At 42.2% G+C, this 21,940-nt stretch overlaps 2 long non-coding RNA genes across 2 annotated transcripts in view; one reads left to right on the top strand and one right to left on the bottom strand.

The window, feature by feature from the left end:
- Positions 1 to 2,459: 2,459 nt before the first annotated feature.
- LOC138739112 (uncharacterized) lies at positions 2,460 to 20,975 on the top strand. The gene is made up of 4 exons (XR_011342012.1): positions 2,460 to 2,563; positions 5,277 to 5,378; positions 9,397 to 9,675; positions 20,277 to 20,975. It is a non-coding gene; the product is annotated as an uncharacterized lncRNA (long non-coding RNA).
- Positions 20,600 to 21,940, bottom strand: part of LOC138739113 (uncharacterized) — a 41,550-nt gene continuing 40,209 nt past the window's right edge. Inside the window, exon 3 of the long non-coding RNA XR_011342013.1 lies at positions 20,600 to 21,537. This is a non-coding gene — a long non-coding RNA (uncharacterized lncRNA). The remainder of the gene's footprint in view (positions 21,538 to 21,940) is intronic.

Genomic DNA, 21,940 nt, shown 5'->3' with positions numbered 1-21,940 from the left:
CCCTCAGACAGCTCCAAGAAAAGTGCAGAGAACAAGACAAAGGACTCTACATCACCTTTGTTGACCTCACCAAAGCCTTTGACACCGTGAGAAGGAAAGGGCTTTGGCAAATACTAGAGCGCCTTTGATGCCCCCCCAAGTTCCTCAACATGGTTATCCAACTGCACGAAAACAAACAAGGTCGGGTCAGATACAGCAATAGGCTCTCCGAACCCTTCTCCATTGACAACGGCGTGAAACAAGGCTGCGTCCTCGCACCAACCCTCTTTACTATCTTCTTCAGCATGATGCTGAAACAGGTCATGAAAGACCTCAACAATAAAGACGCTGTTTACATCCAGTACCGCAAGGATGGCAGTCTCTTCAATCTGAGGCGCCTGCAAGCTCACACCAAGACACAAGAGCAACTTGTCCATGAACTACTCTTTGCAGACGATGCTGCTTTAGTTGCGCATGATGTCCTGTTTTCCAGAAACTGCCAAAATGTTTGGCCTGGAAGTCAGCCTGAAGAAAACTGAGGTCCTCCATCAGCCAACTCCCCACCCTGACTACCATCCCCCCCACCCCCCCCCCCACATCTCCATCGGGCACACAGAACTCAAAACGGTCAACCAGTTTACCTACCTCGGCTGCACCATTTCATCGGATGCAAGGATTGATAAAGAGATAGACAACAGACTCGTCAAGGCAAATAGCACCTTTGGAAGACTACACAAAAGAGTCTGGAAAAACAACCACCTGAAGAAACACACAAAGATCAGCCATTGTCATACCCACGCTCCTGTTCGGCTCCAAATCATGGGTCCTCTACCAGCATTACCTACGGCTCCTAGAACGCTTCCATCAGTGCTGTCTCCGCTCAATCCTCAACATTCATTGGAGTGACTTCATCACCAACATCAAAGTACTCGAGCTGGCAGAGTCCACAGCATCAAATCCATGCTGCTGAAGATCCAACTGCGCTGGGTGGGTCACATCTCCAGAATGGAGGACCATCGCCTTTCCAAGATCGTGTTATATGGTGAGCTCTCCACTGGCCACCGAGACAGAGGTGCACCAAAGAAGAGGTAGAAGGACTGCTTAAAGAAATCTCTTGGTGCCTGCCACGTTGACCACCGCCAGTGGGCTGATATCGCCTCCAACCATGCATCTTGGAGCCTCACAGTTCAGCGGGCAGCAACCTCTTTTGAAGAAGACCACAGAGCCCACCTCACTGACTAAAGATAAAGGAGGAAAAACCCAACACCCAACCCCAACCAACCAATTTTCCCTTGCAACCGCTGCAACCATGCCTGTCTGTCCCACATCGGACTTGTCAGTCACCAACGAGCCTGCAGCAGACGTGGACATACCCCTCCATAAATCCTCGTCCGCGAAGCCAAGCCAAAGAAAAAAGATATGTATGTAAAAACCTGTAGTGGGGTTTGATGTGGTGTTGAACATTTGAGGTCTGGTACTGAATGGATGTCCTTGCCCAAGTACTGACTTGCTTGTGCAGATCATGCCATATGAATTTGCCCACCACGAGCCTTGTTGTCATCCTAATCAAAGGGTTTGCCAAACTGTGCATGGCTAAACCACCCGATGTCGCTATGCAGCAGGTACAATGGGCCTCAATTGGCTGGTGGATACGTCACAAGACAGGAATGCATTTTCTGGACCAAAATGTATGTCTTCCAATTTCAGTCCCAAGATGGCCATGCAATACGTGACCATCTCTTCATTTTCCTGCTGAGCTGCTTCCAAAGCCATGTAGTCTATACCGGGAGCAGGTGAACAGAGGGAAGTGATTGTGGAGCGGGATAGTGGGTTGGCAACTGGATTGTTCTTCCCAGAAATGTGTTTTATCATAGTCGTAAACTCTGAAATGTAGGAGAGTGGTCATTGTTGTCCTGGTGACCACGGATATGACATCTTGTTGAATGTGAAAGTCAACAGCTTGTGATCCGTGTAGACGATGAACCCTCTGCACTCTAGAAAATAGCAAAAGTGTCATATGGCTAAGTAGAGGGCAAGGAGCTCCCTGTCAAAATCACTGTACTTTTGTTCTGATGGTCTCAAATGATGACTAAAGAAAGCTAGGAGTTTCCAGAGGTCATTGATGAGCTGCTCCAGGACTCCACCTATTGCATTGCCTGATGCATCCACTGTCAGAGCTGTTGGAATCTCAACCTTCGGGTGCACGACCATCATGGCTCTTGCTGCTGCTCATTTGGCAGTCTTGGATGCGACAGCAACCTAGTCAATCTATTTCAGTTCCTTGGGATGTCCTGATAATTGTTTAAAAGGGGGGTGCCTAACTTTGGCTGTAGCTGGCACGAAACAATGGCACCAATGATCATACCAACAAACTGCTGCAGGCCTTTAATGATAGAGGGTCTTGGAAATTTGACTAATGTGATGGCCAATGAAATTGATCGATGAGAGTCCAAAATGGAATTTGGCCAAGTTCATCACTAACTCATTGTCACCTCGCCACTGACAGTTGACGTAGATGGGCCCGGTGCTGCTGGCATGAGTGACTGGTGAAAAGGATGTCGTCCAAATGAAATTCAGTCCCAGGGTAACTGTGTTCATTAGGCGTTGTAATGTCTGGTCCACATTATTTTAAACCCAAAAGCGTACGGATGAATTTAAATAGCCAAAACATGTTAATCAAGGCAGTCTTAGGAATGTATCCGGGTGAACTGGGATCTGATGGTACCCACATACCAGGTTGATTTTGGAGAAAATCTTAGCATTATGAAGGATCACAGAGAAATCCTATATAAGGGGAACCAGGTAGTGATCTGTCGCAATGATGTCATTCAAATACCAAAAGTTCCCACAAGGTCTCCACTATCCAGACGCCTTAGGTACTATATCCAGTGGTGTGGCTGAAGGGCTGTCACAGTGGTGAACAATCCTCATTTCCTCCATGTGTCAGAATTCACCTTTAGCGAGAGGAAGCCTGCACACTTAAGCATGCAGGGGATGTCCATTAGTCGGAACGTGGTGCTGTACTCCATGTTTCGGTTGGGGATTTCTGCTAGGATTCTAACATATTTAATGTGCTAGTGTCACTAAGTGAAGGCAAGATGTGGGCAAAGGCACTGAGTGCAAGGCTTGAGACTGAAAAGTCTTCAAATTAACTAGGCAACAACCTTTGAGATCTACTAGAAGGGAGTGTGCTCTTAAAAAAAATTCAGCTCCCAGGATACATCAGCAACAGTGAAGAGCCAGCTGAACTTTGACATGCCAAAATTGAATAGAATTGACCGTGACCCATATGTCCGGATACAGCTGTTGTTGGTGGCCGTGAGAGGAGGGTCATTCTTTCCTGAACATCTGTCTGGGTTGGAGGAGGGAAACATGCTAACTTCTGCTCCATTGTCAATCAAGAATTGACATCCTGAGCATCAATCCCAGAGGAAAAGGAAGTTGTCCTTGTGACTGGTCGTCACAGATGTGTGCAGGGGAACAGCAGCGGTAGGCTACAGCTCCCAATCTCTGATGGTAATAGCACCAATGCTCTGTCCAATCAAGTCTGATACAGCATCGCTATCCGGAGCGGACAGGGTTTGTGCCCTTTGCCAAGGCACTGCTATGCACCCAACTGAAAGTCCACCATGCTGCTTAGTGTGTCACAACTCATCAATTCAGGCTGCTAAGTGATAGGTGGTCATTTGCAAGCAGCAAACAGATGTCTTTTGGCATTTGCTTGAGAAAAACCTCTTGAAAAGCAAACGGGTTGTGTCCATCCATGAGCAGTAGCATTTCCTTCCTTAGTTTGGAAGGAGTCTGGTCACTCAGGCTATCCATATAGAGAAGTTGTGCTGCCTTGCTGTGTGGGGAAAGGCTGAAAATACATATGGCTTTATACCTGTCATTGGCTGGAGGCTGATGTAAGAAGGGAACAATATGTCCTGAGGTTTCTTGGTTCTGAGATTCAATGACATCGTAGTACTTTGTTGCATCAATGGTAATCTGGCATGCAACAGAAGTTGTCTGTGAGCTGAACCAACAGAACTGTTTAATAGAATCTTTGAATGAGTTTAAATAATAACAGTTGGCCGCTATCATAATCACCCAACCTCTGAAGTCGCATGCCTCCCACAGGTCTTTGTGCCCACTGGCCACTGGAAAATCCTGATCCTGATCTTGCATTTCACCACAAGCTCTTTATTTGTTACATTTTACTTTTTGTCACTAATATTGCAATGCATCCCCATGGCTGCAATTTTGCCCAATCTGCTGGTCCTTCCACACAAAAATATACCTTTTTCATTCCACTCAGAATTTCTCATTCAATTGGGGTTCCTACTCCAAAACACGAACTACGTAGGTCTGGAGAATTGGACCCCAGATGTAATTGTGCTGGAGAGGAATGAGGTAGCAAAATGAGAGTTCAGAGTTACAACCCTGATCTCATGCTAGCAGCAAAACATACATTTTATTTACAATTTATAACAAATATGAAACCAGAGGCAGAACCAATTTTGCTAACATGCAAGTTCACTAAACTACAAATAGCTAGAGGAGATATTTAGATGTCTGAGGATTAGAAGAAACAGCACCTGCCACCTCCTCCTCCCCCCACCACCCCCAACCCCGATGTACAGGCACGGTACACAGTGGCATAGGGGAGCGACTGCTGTCTTGAGCATCTTCTCCAAAAGTGCTGCCTTTTCAACAATTTTTAAACTCTTTAGTTCCCTTGTGCAATCAAAGTCGAACCTCATAGATTTTTTTTTAATGTTATCGCCTGGCCTTGGAAGAACTTTCTAGATTCATTCCTTCCTCTATTTGACTAACCTCCTGGTGTTTTGAAATGTGTGCTCAGTCTCCTGTGAAGCACTGGGAGCCTGGCATCTGGGGAACCAAAAGCAACTGTGATGCCATCACCTCCTCTCTGATGCTGGGTGATTCCGTGGAACTTCATCTTTTTTTCATGTCACAAGTCACAACCCCAGATGAGACATATGTAAGTTTCATACATAATGACACTATTACTGAAATGTGAAATTAATGAATGTAGTACATAATTATGTATATTATAGCTAGGTAATGAAATAAGCATTAAAAAGCTAGTTAACTGCAGAATGATAAACTGGTGAACCAAAATATAACCCTACCCTGTCAACTCTCCCCTTACAGTACACACCTCACAAATTGTCCTCTGGCTCTGCCCACATAGCCAGAAGCAGGCTCAGGAAACAGAAAAAGGAAATCATATGTGCTGTTTTTTATACACCTGGGGAAGAGGATAGCACATTTATCAAATCATGTGATTTCAGGTGATGAAGATGACTAATCGAAAGGTGGCTTTGAATGGGGAATTGTGACACATGATTTCGTTGGAAGATAACCAATCAGAAGGGGATTTATTTTGTATGCAGGTATGATTTTGATTGACAACCTATAAATTCCAAACAGTGTAGCATCCTGATTGATCAGTTAGATTATCCTCTATGTTACAGTTCTGAATGTGGTTACCTGTGAATATTTGAATAGTTGAATGAAGTAATGAATCATCCAATTTAAAGGAGCTGGAGGACACAGATTCAATGGTGACCAGTGCAAGAGATGAGCGTGGTAATACACCACTGTTTACTGTTACTTAGTTACTGGCAGTGTGCATATGTTTGGTTCATATGTATGGTTGGCCTGCCTTCCCTCAGTCACCCCAACTACTGGAAACTCCTAATAAAGGCAGTTAAGCCAAGTCCTTCTCTCAGTATGAGTCCTGGGATTGGGCCAGAACAGGAGCATGGTCCAAGACTTGTGGTCGTCCAGCAACTCCAGACTTTTGGTATTATTGATACTGTATCAATGAGAAAAATATTTCAAGGGGAAATTGCAAGGATATGTGGAAGAGCCATATGAGCAGGATTTTACTGGATTGTTTTCTGAATGATTTTCGTGATCTTGGACTAAATGGCCTCCAGTTATCACAGAAACAGGCCCTTTGGCACAACTCATAAGTGATGGCCATGTTGCCTTACCTGCACTAGTTTCATTTGCCTGCACTTATTTGGTCTTATTCCCACTAAAATCTTGTAATTGCCCCTACCACTTTCTCTGTCAGCTAGTTCCATATAACCACCACCCTCTGAGGAAAAAAAATCCATCTTGAGTTCCCTTTAAATCCTTCCCCCTCACCTGAAATCTTTGCCTTTTAATTTTACCCACTGAAAAAGGCTGTGACTATTCACCTTATCTATATGCTCCATCTTTCAATTAGTCTGTAAATCGATCTGCTGAAAGCAGATATTACCTTTAAACTTGCAAAGGAGATGTGCAAAGTTGATTGATTTCATGGAGAAGAAAACTAAAATTACAGTATCTCATTCAACCTTGACTTTGTAGATTTGTCACCCTGGTTGAGGAAATGGAATATATCTAACAAGGGAGGCACTGTCGTGCACCAGGTAGTGCCCATGCCTCATTATGTGTACAGGTTTTTTTTGGACTATCAAACAAGTGGTGATTCTGCCTCACCGGCAGGAAAACAAATCTCAAGATTGTATGTGATGTCATGTATGTATTCTGACAATAGATCTAGAATCTGAAGTCTGAATCTGAGGTGATCTGGGTTCATTCCTAACCACCATTTCTGACTGTGCCGAGTCTTCATGATCTTCCTGTATTGCATGTATTGCCTCCGGGTGTTCCAGCTTCCTCCCACATTCTGAGACCTGTGGGTGGTTGGTAAGCTGGCTGCTGTGAGCTGATCTTAATGTGCATCAGTTGAGTGACAGGCTCGAAGGAGTATTGATGGGAATGTGGGGTGGGAAGGGGGGAAGAATCAGCAATAGGTGCATGAGAGTCATTGGGACTCTGTCAAAGGGTCAGTTTTCACATTGTATGAATCCGTTGATATTCTCAGACTTTGCATTTGAGTTTTAGGTTCCTCCACAGGAGGAACAATTATCGTAGTGGGGGTGTAGGTGCGGGGTAGGTCCGTAGGAAGTGGGGCCCTCTGGAGAGGTGGAGAGAGGGTGTCAGTTACCGGCGATCCTGGATGGGCCAGGTTTTCCAGGGTGGGTAGGGCTGGGCCCCTACTGGTGCCAGGTCCATGGTCGAGATGGTGTCCTCACGTCCACTGGGGAACCTGACGTAGGTATAACTTGGGTTTGCCTGAAGGAGGTGCATCTGCTCAACCAATGGGTCAGATTTATGGATACTCATGTGTTTACAGAGGAGTACTGGCCCTGGAGATATCAGCCAGTGTAAGTCACTGATTTCTAGGAAAGGAGAAAAGGCGTTTGTGAGGGGTCTGATTGGTGGTCATACACAAGAGCAACTGTATGGCATGGAGCACCTCGGCGAGGGCCTTTTGCCAATGGGTAATAGACCATCCTTCGACCTCAGGGCCTAGAGGATTGCCTTCCAGATTACCCTAGTTTTATGTTCCATCTGCCCATTGTCCCTAGGGTTGTAGCTAGTCGTGTGACTAGCTGCAATGCCTTGCACCGCCAGGTGCTGATGCAGCTCCTCACTCATTAAGCTGGACCCCCAGATGCTGCGGATGAAGGCCGAGTATCCAAACAAGGTGAAGATCTGCATTAATGCTTTGATAACAGAGGCAGTGGAGATGTCAGGGTAAGGGATAGCGAAGGAAAAACTTGAGTACTCGTCTATGACCAGAGGAAATAGATGTTCTTATTCATGGAAGGCAGTGATCCCTTGAAGTTGATGTTGAGTCGCTCAAAAGGCTGTGGCCTTTAATACGTGGGCCTGTGGTGAGCAGAAGATGTGTGGTTTTTTAATGAAGTGGTACAGGTGCGTGACACCCAGGTGGCAAAAGTTAACGTGCAGCACCTGAAGTTGTTCAGACTATGCACTGGGGCAGGTCCAGGAGAGCGCATCGGGTGAGCTTCCCCTGCCTATACTGTATGTGGTAGCTGAATTGGCCAGCTCAACTCTCCAATGCAAGATTTTGTTGTTTTTGGTCTTGCCTCTGTGGGTGGTGCTGAAACATGAATGCCACTGCATGCTGGTCTGTGAGAAGGGTGAAGCTCCTGCCTGCCAAATAGTGGCGGCAGTGGCGGACCACTTCCATGATTGCCTGGGCCTCCTTTTTGATGGCAGAGTGCCCAAGCTCTGAACCATGGAGGGTCATGGAGAAAAAGGCCATGGGTCGGCTCCCTTCATTGAGGGTGGCCACGAGGGTAAAGTCGGAGGCATCTCACTTCACTTAGAATGGGGTGGTCTCATCCACAGCATGCGTCGTAGTGATGGCGGTCCTGTCTGATTTGGACAAAGGCCACTTGCCCCTCACTGGGGAGGGGAAAAGTGGTGGCTGTGTCAGTGGGTGGACCTTGTCTGAGAAGTGGGGGACCCACTGGAAGAAGTAAGAGAAGAGCCCTAGGCACCTGCAGATGGCCTTGAGCATGTAGGGAAGGGGCAATTCCATTAGGGGGCACATGTTTTTGGTGTTGGGACCGATGACACCATGTTCCACAATGCAACCCAAGATGGCGAGACAGGTAGTGCTGAACACGCACTTCTCCCTGTTGTAAGTGAGGTTCAGTGCCTCTGCTGTCTGGGAAAATCTCTCCAGGTTGGCATTGTGGTCCTGCTGGTCATGGCTGCAGATGGTGACATTGTCCAGGTACAGGAAAGTCTCTCTTAGGTTGTTTTGGTCTACCTCTAAAACACGGACACTCCATTTGTGACCACAAACGACCCGGTGGAACTGGTAAAGGCATCTGTCTGTCTCAAAGGTGGTTTAAGGTTTATTCCAGACATGGATGGGGAGCTGATGGTAGGCCAACTTCAGGTCAATCATGGAGAAAACCTTGTACTAGGCTATCTCATTGAATATGTCAGTGATGCAGGGCAGTGGGTAGGTGTACAGCTGGGTGCACCACTTGATGGTCTGGCTATAGTTGATGACCATCCTGGGTTTGCTGCCCCCTTTTATGACAAGGACATGGATTCTCCAGGGGCTGGTGCTGGGCTCTATAACTCCTTCCACCAGAAGCTGTTTCACCTCAGTCTTGATAAAGGTCCTGAGCCAAGCGAGTTGAATTCGTGGTGGAAGGGGGTGGCTGGCCCATGATGGCGCCATCCAGGAGATGCACATGGAGTTGGTGGGGTCTGGCAACCCAACTGGAAGTGACTTCATTGGTGGCGCCATCAGTGGCGGGTGAAGTAATGGCGCTGCCCATGGCATTTGCACGTGGGGATGTCCAGAGTGTTGAGAAGGGCTCCCGGTTGGTGGCAGAGGACTGCCCCACTGCCGGTGGGTTTGGAGGGGCACACTTTAGCCAAGTGGCCTTTCTTTCCCCATCGGGAGCAATGTGAGTTCTTCACTGTGATTTTTTTGCAGGGGCGCCTATCTGACCTACACCTGGATCCTCTGTGCTTACAGTGGTGGACTCCATCAGTGATGGTGATCGTCTTTTCCAGGTGGAACCCCTCAGCGACTGCTGCTGTCAGCATCAGCCAGGCCAAAGAATGGGGGAGGCGAGCATTGAAGACCTCCACGTAGTGAGCTGCAGCTTCTAGGGAGCGGACCACCTCCATGATCCTGGGAAGGGAGACATTATTCTCCTCCAACAGCCTCTGTCGGGTTGCCCTTGACCACAACCTTCGTACACAGGCATCTTGGATGAGTCACTCCACCTCCCCAGCAGTCACCCCAGATTCGATCGTGCACCAGCGTGCTAGCTCTCGCAATGCCCCCAGGTAAGCATCTGCCTTCTCACCTGGCTCCTGTAGTCTGATGCTGAGCAGGTACCAGGCATAAGTATGTTCTTCAAAGACCGGTACATGCCTTCCATTGTTGGTTCAAAATCTGTGCAATCTCAGATAGCCTGAAGAGCACGTGGGCCCAGCTTGGTGCATAGTACCATGATTTTTTTTCTGGTTTGTATTATGACCTCAGCCTATCGGTGGATGATCACCTCGATCGCATATTTCCAGATCTCAAAATATGTTGGAGCATCCAGATACTGAGGGTCAATATTCAGCCTCTCGATGTTGAGAAACTTCTCCATGGTCCTTTAATTTTAAGCAAATTAAATTGAGCGCTTCTGTGCAAAGAATTCTGACACAAAGTGCACGGACTGTATACCAGCTTAAACTGGTATATGCCAGGTCTCAGTATCTTGCTGTTTCCTTGTGTCTGACTGTTCCTGAATGGGCTGCCTCAAGTCTTTATATGGGCCAATGACTGACAGCAGGCAGGTGAGGCCAGCCTCCCAGGTTGCCTACCTGCAGGTACAGTGGTTGTTCCCTCTTGTAGGTTGGCAGGACTAAGGCCAGTGTAGTGGTTGTATCCCCAGAGGAACCTTCCCTGAACTGCCTCCAGGACAATTATATCTTTCTGAAAATAAGGAGACCTTTCAGCTAGCAGGGTTGGTGTAGCAGTTAGCCAACACCTTTTCAACACCAGGGACAGGTGTTCAAATCCCGCGCTGTCTGTAAAGACTTTGTATGTTCTCCCCATGGCTGCATGGATTTTCCCCTGGGTCTCTAGTTTCCTCTCACCATTCGAAATATACTGGTGGTGTAGGTTAATTGGGTGTAAATTGGACGGGATAGACTCGTGGACCGAAATGGCCTGATACCGTGCTGCATGTCTAAATATTTAAAAAAAATAAACTTACTGCAATTCTCCATTTACAGCTTGACCAAATCCCTGCTCCAATATTTTTTTTTATTTTACAATGTTTGATGCAACATTGTATTAATTTATACACAACACTTTACTACACAAAAAAAGTAAAACACATTTAGAAAAGGAAATTACTTGTAAAACTAAAGAGCAACATCTGCTTAATATCAGGAAAGAAGCAATAAAAGTTGTAGTTAAGCACATAAATGCTTCTCATCACACCATCTGGCTGTTTAAAGTGCCTGCCTCGTAATATTTAACATTGATTAATGCTTAATGTAGCTCAGCTCTGTTTTCTGGTGGTTTCAAGAAACAACAAAGCATAGTATTTTTCCGGATGTTGCAAAATGTTACATAGTCATTGAACTTCTGAAGAATAGCCATGTTGTGATGTAAATAATGAAACAGCCAACCTGTGCACAGCAAGATCCCACAAATGACTAAACCATCTGTGTTGCTGAAAGGATAATCATTTCATTGAGCACTGGGAGAACTTCCAAGTTCTTATTCAAAAGGGATTTTCTATGGTCCCATGTGAGAGAGCATATGTGATATTAGCTTAATATCTTGAAGGTAATTTGCATTGATAGAGACTGATAATCTTTGCTAGGATGTTCTGCACCTGGCCTATTGTCTGGACTCACCATCACCAATCTCTGCCTGCCTACATTCACTTTCTCTATGTGGTAACATACCCAGAATCATCAGGTGAGATGGACTGGGCTACAAATGGCAGTGGATCCTAATTCTTTGCCCCTGTACATCTTGATTAGTTGTGATAGCTCCCTGGTGGTTAACAAATCTTTGAACAACTGCTAAATGCATCTGACAGAGATCTATAAATACTATTCAAATAAATTGACATATTTAAACAAAAAAAAATTTAATTCACAGCACGCAACTCATTTAAAACACTGAAATAAAAGGGAGTGCAACAGCAGTTTTTAAGAATTGTCATCAGTTTGAAAACTTGTTCTCTTCAGAGCTGCCGTCTGAGCTGCTGAGTATTTTTCGGCATTTGCTACTTTCAGTTAAGTGAAAAATATCTGCACATACAAGTTTCCACTGTTCAGTAAATGGCATTGATGAATTTGTACTGTAAATTTAAATTTTAAAAATAAATAGTAAAGATAAGGGCCAAAGACAAAATTCCAATAGGATGTGTGGGGTGTGTGGGGGAAACCAGGAGAACACGCAAACTCCACACAGACAGCATTCTTGGTCAGGATCGGATGCAGGTTGCTGGAGCTGTGATGCAACTTCGAGACCTGGTGAATCATATCCTGTGGAATGATATTCCCAGCTGCTCAGGAGGCATTGGGTCTAAATCCAGGATGAGTTAGTTGAAGAAACAATTTTCTGGTGGTGTAATTTTCAAAATATGTATTTTATTCATAAAAATATATACAGGCAATGCAGTACAATTTATATGCCTTGTTTTACATTCTTTGATCAAATCAATGCATTCTATTAACAATACATCAAAGCCACTCATGTTGCCTCTTTAAACAATATACCCTTGAGATTTGGTCACACACAGAAATTAATAGGCTACAGCCCCAAAACGAAGCAAAATTTAATCATGAAAGGTATATTCAACCAGTTTTAACAGCAACTGCATCTACTATTTAGGACATTAGGAGCATATTTCTTTTTTAACACTTTATGGATAACCAGGTTAGATTTATGTTTCAAGCTTCTCTGTTATAGTTTTAACTCAGTGACAAAGCAGAAGGCCATTGATACTAATAAGCCTCAAGGGTGAATTTCTATGTATGGCCATGACGATACATCTCACTGCAAGGGGGAAAAAAAGCACACGCTTTGTGAAAACATGTTGTACCTTGGTATCTGAAAATGTATTACACTTGTCAGGGGTTTGGCTTTAACCAAAATGAACACTACATATTAATGAAGCATAATAAAATGAAGAACCTAGTGACATCAAACAGTAAAATATAGTCATAAATGTTTAGGAAGTTAAAAAAAAGGGGTTAATCTGAACTGTCAAATGAGAGATATCGACTAAGCAAGAAATTATGCAGTCTAGCTCAGGAGTAGAAACAGAATTCAATTTTCCCAATGAGGTAATTGCAAGTTTACAGGGTTTCATTCCAAGCTCTGCCCCAAGGCATTGCAAACCTAACTGCTAATGAGCAAAATCTCTGGTCTTCTCAGTAGTGGAAAACTCAACAATTCATGGCTCTCCTTGAAGTTTACACTTCCTGCAATATCCCTCATCTGTGGGGAAATGCTGACAGATGGGCTAAAGTTCTAAAATTACTTCAGTGATTGGAATACAATTCAGATACTTGTTTTACAAGAAAAGAAATCTATAATTCACTGAGAATGAATAATATCAGTATGATTCATAAACCCCCCTCCCCCAATATGATGAAGCTCTTCACAAATTCTCCATGTATATAGCCTTGGATGACCGTGTCAGCAAAGGTGTGGTTGGCCCAGTGGATCAGCTGGAGGAGTTGCTGCCCTAATGCTCTAAAGACCTACAGTGCTCTCTATGTGAAGCTTGCAAGTTCTACTTGTGACTCCATGGGTTTACCCCAGATTCGCTGGCTTCCTCCCACATGGTCCCACATAATTAAACATGGTGCTTAATTTATCATCATAAATCAACCTTGAATGTACAAGTGAATGGTGGGACCTGGAAGCTTGTGATGGGAATTTGGGTATAGATTGTCGGAAAAAAAAATATTGGGAATGGAATAACTCTTCAGACTGCAGATTTATATGCTGAGGGATGCGCTCAAGCATCAAACACAAAGGTTTTGCATGGAATTGACACAGTGCAAGGTTCATCTGTTACTGGAAATTGAAGAGCTGAGACCAGAGGAGAAGCCTCTAGTCACCCGAGGCATCCACCCAGGGTGCCACAATAATGGCATTGGTGTTTTATAGAAGAATGACTGGCAAACACTACAATGAACAGAATCAAAATTTATAGACAAAATAGCAATATGAATTTATACAGCATCTGACACTAAGAATGTAAGAAAAGCATTGCATTGTTTTCCTTTGTATTTTTTTAAAATTATGACAAGTTTATATTTGAATTTTAAAAACTTCACCTGGCATAGGTTTGATGAGCCAAAGTATTCTCCTTCTACATCATTAGAAAATATGGATCTCACAATCTTCCATCCCAGGGTGAGAGAATGTCCCACTGAGCCAGTTGATGTTTTTGGGCTAACACCCAAAACTCAGGTATTCCGTGGCTGGATTTCTTTCTGGCTAAAATTGAATTAGTTGGATTGTTGGCCGTGAACAGCAGTCAGAGAAAGCTTCAAAAGCACTTGCCTTCAAGACCATTAAAGGCACTTTGATATCAGGGTTGAGAGGGCCTGACAGACGGAATGAGGAATTAGAGAGTAAATGGAAGGCTTTTAAAATATGATGCCTATGTGGACAATCAAGCAAGGAAATGAGATGTATTGATAATTACTAACTTCTATCTGCATAGATCTGTAGCAGAATAAATGATGATCAGACCCACTCTCTCTTTCATTTTCCCTTCTCCATTGTTAAAAGAGAATTCTATAGTCACACAGGTAACATTGATTACAGACCACAGTAAGCGGTTTTACTATAAACCAATGCCTGCTTAGTTTATTATCTCTTTAGGTCATTGGTCTTTACAAATATTTTTTGGAGAGATTTCTGAACACAGTCTATGTATGCTCCATTATCCTGCAGATAATCTTCATCATATTCCATCTATAAATCCCTTTTATTTTGTTTATTCAGTTTCCTCTTAAATGCTGCTCTGCTATTAACTTCACCCTGCTTTTGTGGTAGTTACTTGTTGAAAGGAATTTAGAGATACAGTGCAGTAACAAGCCTTTGCCTGCCCAAATACACTCATGTGACAACAATTAACCTGCTAACCCATACGTCTTTGAAATGTGGGAGGAAACCAGAGCACCCGTGGGAAACCCATGCTGACATGGGGAGAACATAATCATTGCTGAACTCTTTACAGAGTTTTGCTTATGGTTTGCTCAATAAACAATCTGACTGTGCCTTGTTACATGTGATCACATTACGTGAACATTAAACATGAATATATTCACATCAAGTATCTCGGTTGACCTGGTAAATATTAATAAATAAGAAATAAAAGAGAAAATATTGGAAACACTCAGCAAATCAGGTAGCACCTGTGGAGAGAGAAACAGAGTTTGCATTTCCAGTCAATAACCCTATCATCTGAAAAATTAGTCAATAAACTACAGACACTAGAAATCTGAAATTAAATCAGATGATTTTGGAAATACTCGTTGTAATCTGTTGAATGGTCTCAGCATTTTCTGTTTTATTGAGCAGAAATATCAATTTGGTTTCTCTCTCCACAGATACTACACACAATTTTCAATTTTTATTTCCGATATGCAGTTTGGTTTTTCATTTTCAGCATTAAAATTAGCATATCTGATGATAATGACCAAAGGACCTGCTCACATTGACCATCCAAGGCTCTCATTCGTACAAAACAATATTTATTTGTTTGTATCGATAAAATACTTATCCCGCATATGTAATATTTATCTGTATGTGTGTTACGCCTGGTTGTGTGTCTGGATGTTTGGCACAGAGGTCCAGAGAATGATTGTACTTGTACAATCAGATGACAATAAACTTGATTTGATAATGCAGTGTGAAATAATGCAAACTACAATTAACCATGGACTTTCAGAATATGCCTCCAAAGAAAAAAATAATGTTTTCCTTTGAAGTTTTGCACTCAGTGCTCCTTTAATTCGTGAGCAGAGGGAGTTTAAAGTCACAGATGGTCCTGAAAACATTTTCTTCTCAGCAGCGAAGTCTGGGAAGCAGAGATTACTATATTTGTTATGTTGGCCTTCGTTACTATCAGATCTCTTCTTGCTCCTTATGCTACTATTAGCTGGCATCAGGTGCCAGATGCAAACCTTGCCAGTGGGGTTGCATGAAATCTCCATTTCATGTCATTAATCTGTGATGATTAACTGCATTTTCAACATTAATTGACTGGAGCCTCTTTAGCCTTAAGTTAAAGTCCTGCCTAATTATCGACTCCTTAACAAAATCCTTTGTTAGACTAAGGCAACACTCCAACTAACGTTGGACCAAGAAAAATACAGTTGAGCAGTACAAACCTCCCTGCTCTTAAGTTCAATTCCTCTACCAATGAAGACCAACATTCCATTTGTCTCATTAGACACTTTTACACTGCTACTCAAAATTTCAGGAAAATTTTTGCTCAGGTGACAGTGTAAAAATGTTGGGACGGAATTTTTTATGCAAATTCCATCCCGTAATTTTTCCACTCGTACCCCTACACATTTTTATGGAGTGGCTACTGTGTAAATTGACCGCAGCCACTTTGTAAGAAACAAGCCTAATGAAATCGATGTTTAACCCTCCGAAAAACTCCGCAACACAAGTAGGCTGTGTAAAAGTGCCCCTGTGTAAACGACCACATCGGGGCACACCTGATGAATGTATGCTAATTTGTTTTTCAGTGTAATTCTGATGTTTCTGTGTAAAAATGCTAACTGATTACCTATTGCACCTGCAAACCAAGTTTTTGCAATTCATGCACAAATATTCAGAAGACCTTCTGCAGAACAACATGCTGTAATCTTTCCTTTAAATAGTAAAATTATCTTCTATTTTTCTTTTCAAAATGGATAGCCTCACATTTACCCACATTGTACTCCATCTACCAGACCCTTAACATATGTCTAATTCTCCTCAGACACACTGCATTCTCTGCAAAATTTCCTCTCAATTTTATGTCATCAGCATTCAAACTTACTGTCATGAACAAGTAATGAAATTCGGTGTTGCAGCAGCAAACATTCATATAACTATCTACAAAAAAAATAATAGTGGATGAAAAGTAAGGCAGTGAGGTTGGTTCATTGATTTTTCAGAAATCCGATGGCAATGGGGAGCAAGCTGTCCTTGTACATTGAGTGCTCGCCTTTACTCTCCTGTACCTCTTTCCTGATGGTAGCAGAATGAATAGGACATGGCCTGGGTGGTGGGTTATTTGAAGATAGAGGCTGCTTTTCTTAAGATATTGCCTCATGTCCGCGATAAAGTGAAGTCTGGTGCCTGTAATGTCACAGGCCGAGTTAGCAATACTCTGGAGTATGTAGTTGTCCTGAGAGTTGGCACCTCCATGCTAGGCAGTGATGCAACCTACCAGAATGGTCTCTCTGGAAGTTTACAAGAGTCTTTGGTGACATAACAAATATCCTCAGACACCTCACAAAGTTTAGTCGCTGACGAGCCATCTTTGTGATTACATCAACATTGAAGCTCTAGGACAGATCCTCAGAAATGTTGTCACCCAAGAATGAGGACTGGGTTACATTCCCCTGACTTCCTCCTGAAGTCCACAATCATCTCCTTAGTTTTGCTGATGTTGAGCGCAAGGTTATTGTCATTACACCATTCAATGAGCTGATCTATCTCTCTCCTGTATGCTTCCTCATTACTATTTGTGATTCTGCTGACAACTGTAGTGTCATCGGAAAACTTGGCCACACAGTCATTGGTGTATAATGAGTAGAGCAGTGGCTAAGCACGCATCCTTGAGGTGTGCCTGCATTGTTAATCAGTGAGGAGGACACATTGTTTCAAATTTGTACAGACTTTGATCTTCCAATGAGAAAGTCATGGATCCAGTTGCAGAGATGGATACAGAGGCCTAGAGTTTGTAGCTTCTTGACCAGCACTGAGGGAATAATGGTATTGAAGGGCAAACTGTAGTCGATGAAAAGCAAAAATTTCAGGTAGATCCTGATTACGTAACTGCCCTTTTTGAAGCGATCCAGAGCTGAGTGGTGAGCCAGCAATATTGCATTTGCTGTGGAGCAATTTTGACGATAGGCAAATTCCAATGGGTCCAGATCTTTGCCTAGGTACATGTTAATTCTGGCTATGACTAGCCTCTCAAAGCATTTCATCGCAGTAGATGTTAGTGTTACTGGGCAGTAGTCATTGAGGCAGTTCACAATAATCTACTTGGGTACCGGGATGATTGATATCCTTTTGAAGTAGGTGGGAACCTCTGACCGGAGCAATGAGAGGTTTAAAATGTGTGTAAACACTGCGGATAATTGGTTGGCACAGATTTTCAATGCCCTGCCAGGTACATCATCAGGGCCTGATGCCTTGCGAGGATTCACCCTTTTAAATTAAATTAAAACAGACTTAGATAATCAACACTTGGTCCCTTCTTCCAAATCATTAATGTATACTGTAAACTGTTACTGGCCATGCAGCACTCCACTCACCATTGATTACCAACCAAAGAAATAACCTTTCATCCCAACTCTCTGCCTTCTCCTGGTTAACTAATCCTCTATCCATATTAATATATTACCCCATATCATATAACCAAAGAACTCCAATAATTTGTCAAGCATGCTGTGTCTTCCTGATGGAACAATTTCTATCCAGATGTCTCACTATTTGTTCCCTAAGTATAGGGGCAGCAGGGTTAGCGTAGCGGTTAACTCAATACCTTCACAGCATCAGCAATCAGGACTGGGGTCCGAATAACCGTGCTGTCTGTAAAGAGTTTGCACATTCTCCCGATGTCTGCATGGGCTTCCTCCGGGGCTCTGGTTTCCTCCCACCATTCGATATGTACCGGGGGTGTAGTTTAATTGGGTGTAAATTCGACTGCATGGACTCGTGAACCAAAATGATCTATTTCTATGCTGTTTGTCTAATTTTAAAAAAAATAATAATGATAGCTTGAAGCATTTTCTTGACTACAGATGTTAATTTAACTGGCTTATAGTTTCCTGCCTTTTGTCTACACTTTTTTTTAAACAGTGATGTAACATTTGCTCTCTACCAATCCATCGGGACAGGCTCAGTGTTCAGAAAATGTTGGTAAATTATCATAAACCACTCTGCTTAAATGTACTGCATATTTATTAGTGCCCTGGGGTGAATTCCATCAGAACCTAGTGACTTATGTACCTTTAGATCCATTAGTTGTCTCAGTACCTCTGCTTTAATGACAGCAATTGTATCGTGGTCCTCACCTACCATTGCATCCATAAGATTTCACATTTCAGATTTATTGTATTTATTGCATAACATCTCTTATGATAATTTTAATGTGCCCTCTATTGTGAAGAACAATACAAGACAGCCATTTCTACACTACTCAATATTAATTCCCCCTTCTCATTTTCCATAGGAACTACTGAATGTTGACTATAGACACCCTTTCCCAGTTTTTATATTTATAAAAACTTTTACTATCTATTTTTGTATTTTGTGCTTGTTTACTTTCATAATCTGTCTTTCCTTTCTTTTTGCTTCCTTTGTGATTCTTCGTTGCTTTTTAAAGTTTTCCCAATCTTCTCGTTTTGTATTAATCTTAGTCACATTAATTATATGACTTGAATCAAGCTTGTGCCAATTAAACAACAACTACAACATAGAAACTAATATGTGGAAGCAGAAATGGATAGATGGCATGTGTTCAACATATCCAAACATCTCAGGTTGATCCTGCTTACGTAACAAACTTTCACCTTCAAATCAATTCATCTCATGTCTAAATGAGTAACAACTTATCTTAGAACAATATCATAGAATACAACTATTCACCCACTTTAATTTTCAATCAGAAGTTCAGGGTATTTCTGGAACTGTTAAAAATTATTATCCAAGCCTATTTGCTCTTTAGAAGGTGAAAGAAATTTATCTTCTTGCACGACTGCAATCTTTCCACAGAAGATGCCCCATGGTGTTTTTAGTACAGAGGGGTATGGGTACACCAGACCCACAAACTTGGAGGAGAAGCTGCATATGGTTCATGTCCACATGCTTACTTTCCTTGTACTTAATGATGGCTGAAACTATGGATTTAGGAATACTCCTTGAATAGCGTGGGTGGTAAATGTAAGGTGTTTTATTGATGGTACACACTCAAGTCATTGCATCCTAGTTGCAAAGGGAATGGATTGTTGGGTGTTGGATGTGATGACGATCAAGAACGCTGCTTAGTTAAGCCTCTTGAAAATTATTGGAGGTGCAGTTAACTGGAAAAGTGAAGAGCTTTCCATTATACTCCTGATGTGTCTTATAGATAACTGGGAATCCCTGGTGTCAGAATGAATCCATACTTTGTTTCTGTGAAATGTTTCTAGTTCCATTACTTTCAAAAGTGTTCTGATAAGTTGACCAGCTTGCCCCAGTTGCACTACATTTGAACCAATTTAGAGGCACATCTTATTTGTCAAAATTCAATCTTCTGCCACCAAACCAATAAAACATTGGAATCATAGAATTTTATAACAAAGACACAAATACTTTGCCCCAAGTTTTCCATGCCAACCAAATTAGTACCATTGTCTCTTAATGAAGAACTATTAGGCTGTTGAATTTCTTTTACAAAATATTTTTATATCAATATATAAAAGGAGTCAGGCAAAAAAAAACAAGTATTTCCTGACAGCAACTGATCATTTATAATGTGTCAATTGATATCAAGATGTACACAATTATTGAATTTCAAGTTTGGAATTTTACAGTTTAAGATAGCCATGAGTAAATATATCTGAACATTTATTTCCTATCATAATTTTATGCTCCTGTCGAGAATACTTGTTCTTACCATTGTGCTTTTTCGTAGAACCACAAAGCTCATTCGGACCAATAAATTCAAGCTGACTGGAAAAAAAGTACTTAATTTGAATTTCTACGTCTTCATCTATAACCTTGTATGTTAAATTATATCAAATAGATATCCTGGTACTTTTAAATGCAATGTGTTTCCTTTTTTTGCCTCTAACTCCCTTCCAGCAATGTTTCATTTTTACTAATCTGTTATTTTTTTGGCCCTCACATCCTTTATCATTTTCTATCATTTACCACAAATCAATGTTCCACAGTTATTTTCATGTATGCCGAGGGAAACTGACCCTTCTCATTCCCTTTATTTGTCACTTGTGTTGTTTTAACCAATCCACTCAGGCTCCGCTTTTCCAAGGAAAATAATCTGAAGAAAAATAATGCTTGTCTAGATAATCTTTTAGAATAATTATAATTCTCCAGTCCTGAAAATTTCCTCCTGAATCTGCTTTAAACCCTCTGCAATGCTATCACACCCTTCCTCCCATGTGGCTATAATTCCGCTGTCACCATAGTAACATAAAGCATTAACAAATATCAAATTAACTTTTCAGCATTGCATGCCCAACCTCAGTCTTTTTATAAAGGCTATTATCTATGTTGCTATTTCCTTATGAACAGACATTGATGGTTTGGCTTAAAATATCTATTTATTAACATGATGTTTTGTCCATCTATTAAAACAAACAGAATCCTGCTATATGTGTGTTGTATGGCGTGGGTTTTTTTGAGTGTCTCCTCCCCACTCCATTCACTGTTCAGGGTCCCAGAACTCTCTGGTGTAATGTGGAAACTACAGGCTAAGAGAATCTGGGACTCCATTATTAAAGTCAATATTTTAAGAAGTTCTTTGAATGACCTGCAACTATATATAGAATCTTTTGATCAAAGCTGCAGATGCTGCAATCACAGACTTCCATTATCTCACAATGGTCTCAGGTGGTCAAACTCAGAATAACTGTGGTGGCACTGCATTGAAATCAGTGGTGAAAAGCATAGGTTATTGTCGATTAAAGTTCCCCCTGGGTTTTAAACAACATCATCATCAGTCCCATATTATCAAATACACTGAGGGAGATTTTTACATGTGTCTATTCCAAGCCTGTGGGGCAGAGGTCAGCCTCCAGTCATCCTGGACCTCTTTGCCATTGGACCAAGTCACGACTTTCTCAAATCTGTTTGGTAGTGAATACATTATAGTCATCCCATGTTAAAATAATGCATGGCAGTTTTCTTCCATTCCCAAGAACTTAGTCCTCAATCTGAAAGGTCAGGAGAGGAAGAAAAATGAAAAGAAGAATCCATTATTTTGCAATGTAGCTTAACAAGAAATACATTGAAAAATGTTACAAACATGAGGGTGTCTTGAGGTGAGGGATAATTATTTGACCTTGATTGCAAGTGGGTGTGAGAATTTTGCTTCTTTTTGGATATAATTGTCAACAAAATCACAGAATCACAAAAATATCATGGGATGGAAAGTCACATTAAGGGATGGAATGGAATGGGGAACAGAACTAGATAGTCTGCACCAGCCATTCTCTACTGGAGAACTATCTTAGTTCCTCTCCCACCCACCACCCCACCTCACTTGAGGTCCACAGCACATTTGGGAGGGGGTGGGGGCGCACAGACAGAAATCATAAAAAGTGTTTGTTTTTTATG

The sequence above is a fragment of the Narcine bancroftii genome, chromosome 7, assembly GCF_036971445.1.
Source record: "Narcine bancroftii isolate sNarBan1 chromosome 7, sNarBan1.hap1, whole genome shotgun sequence".
NCBI classification, from domain to species: Eukaryota; Metazoa; Chordata; class Chondrichthyes; order Torpediniformes; family Narcinidae; genus Narcine; species Narcine bancroftii.
Note: the sequence above shows the minus strand (reverse complement) of the source record. Positions and strands in the feature narration are given on the sequence as shown.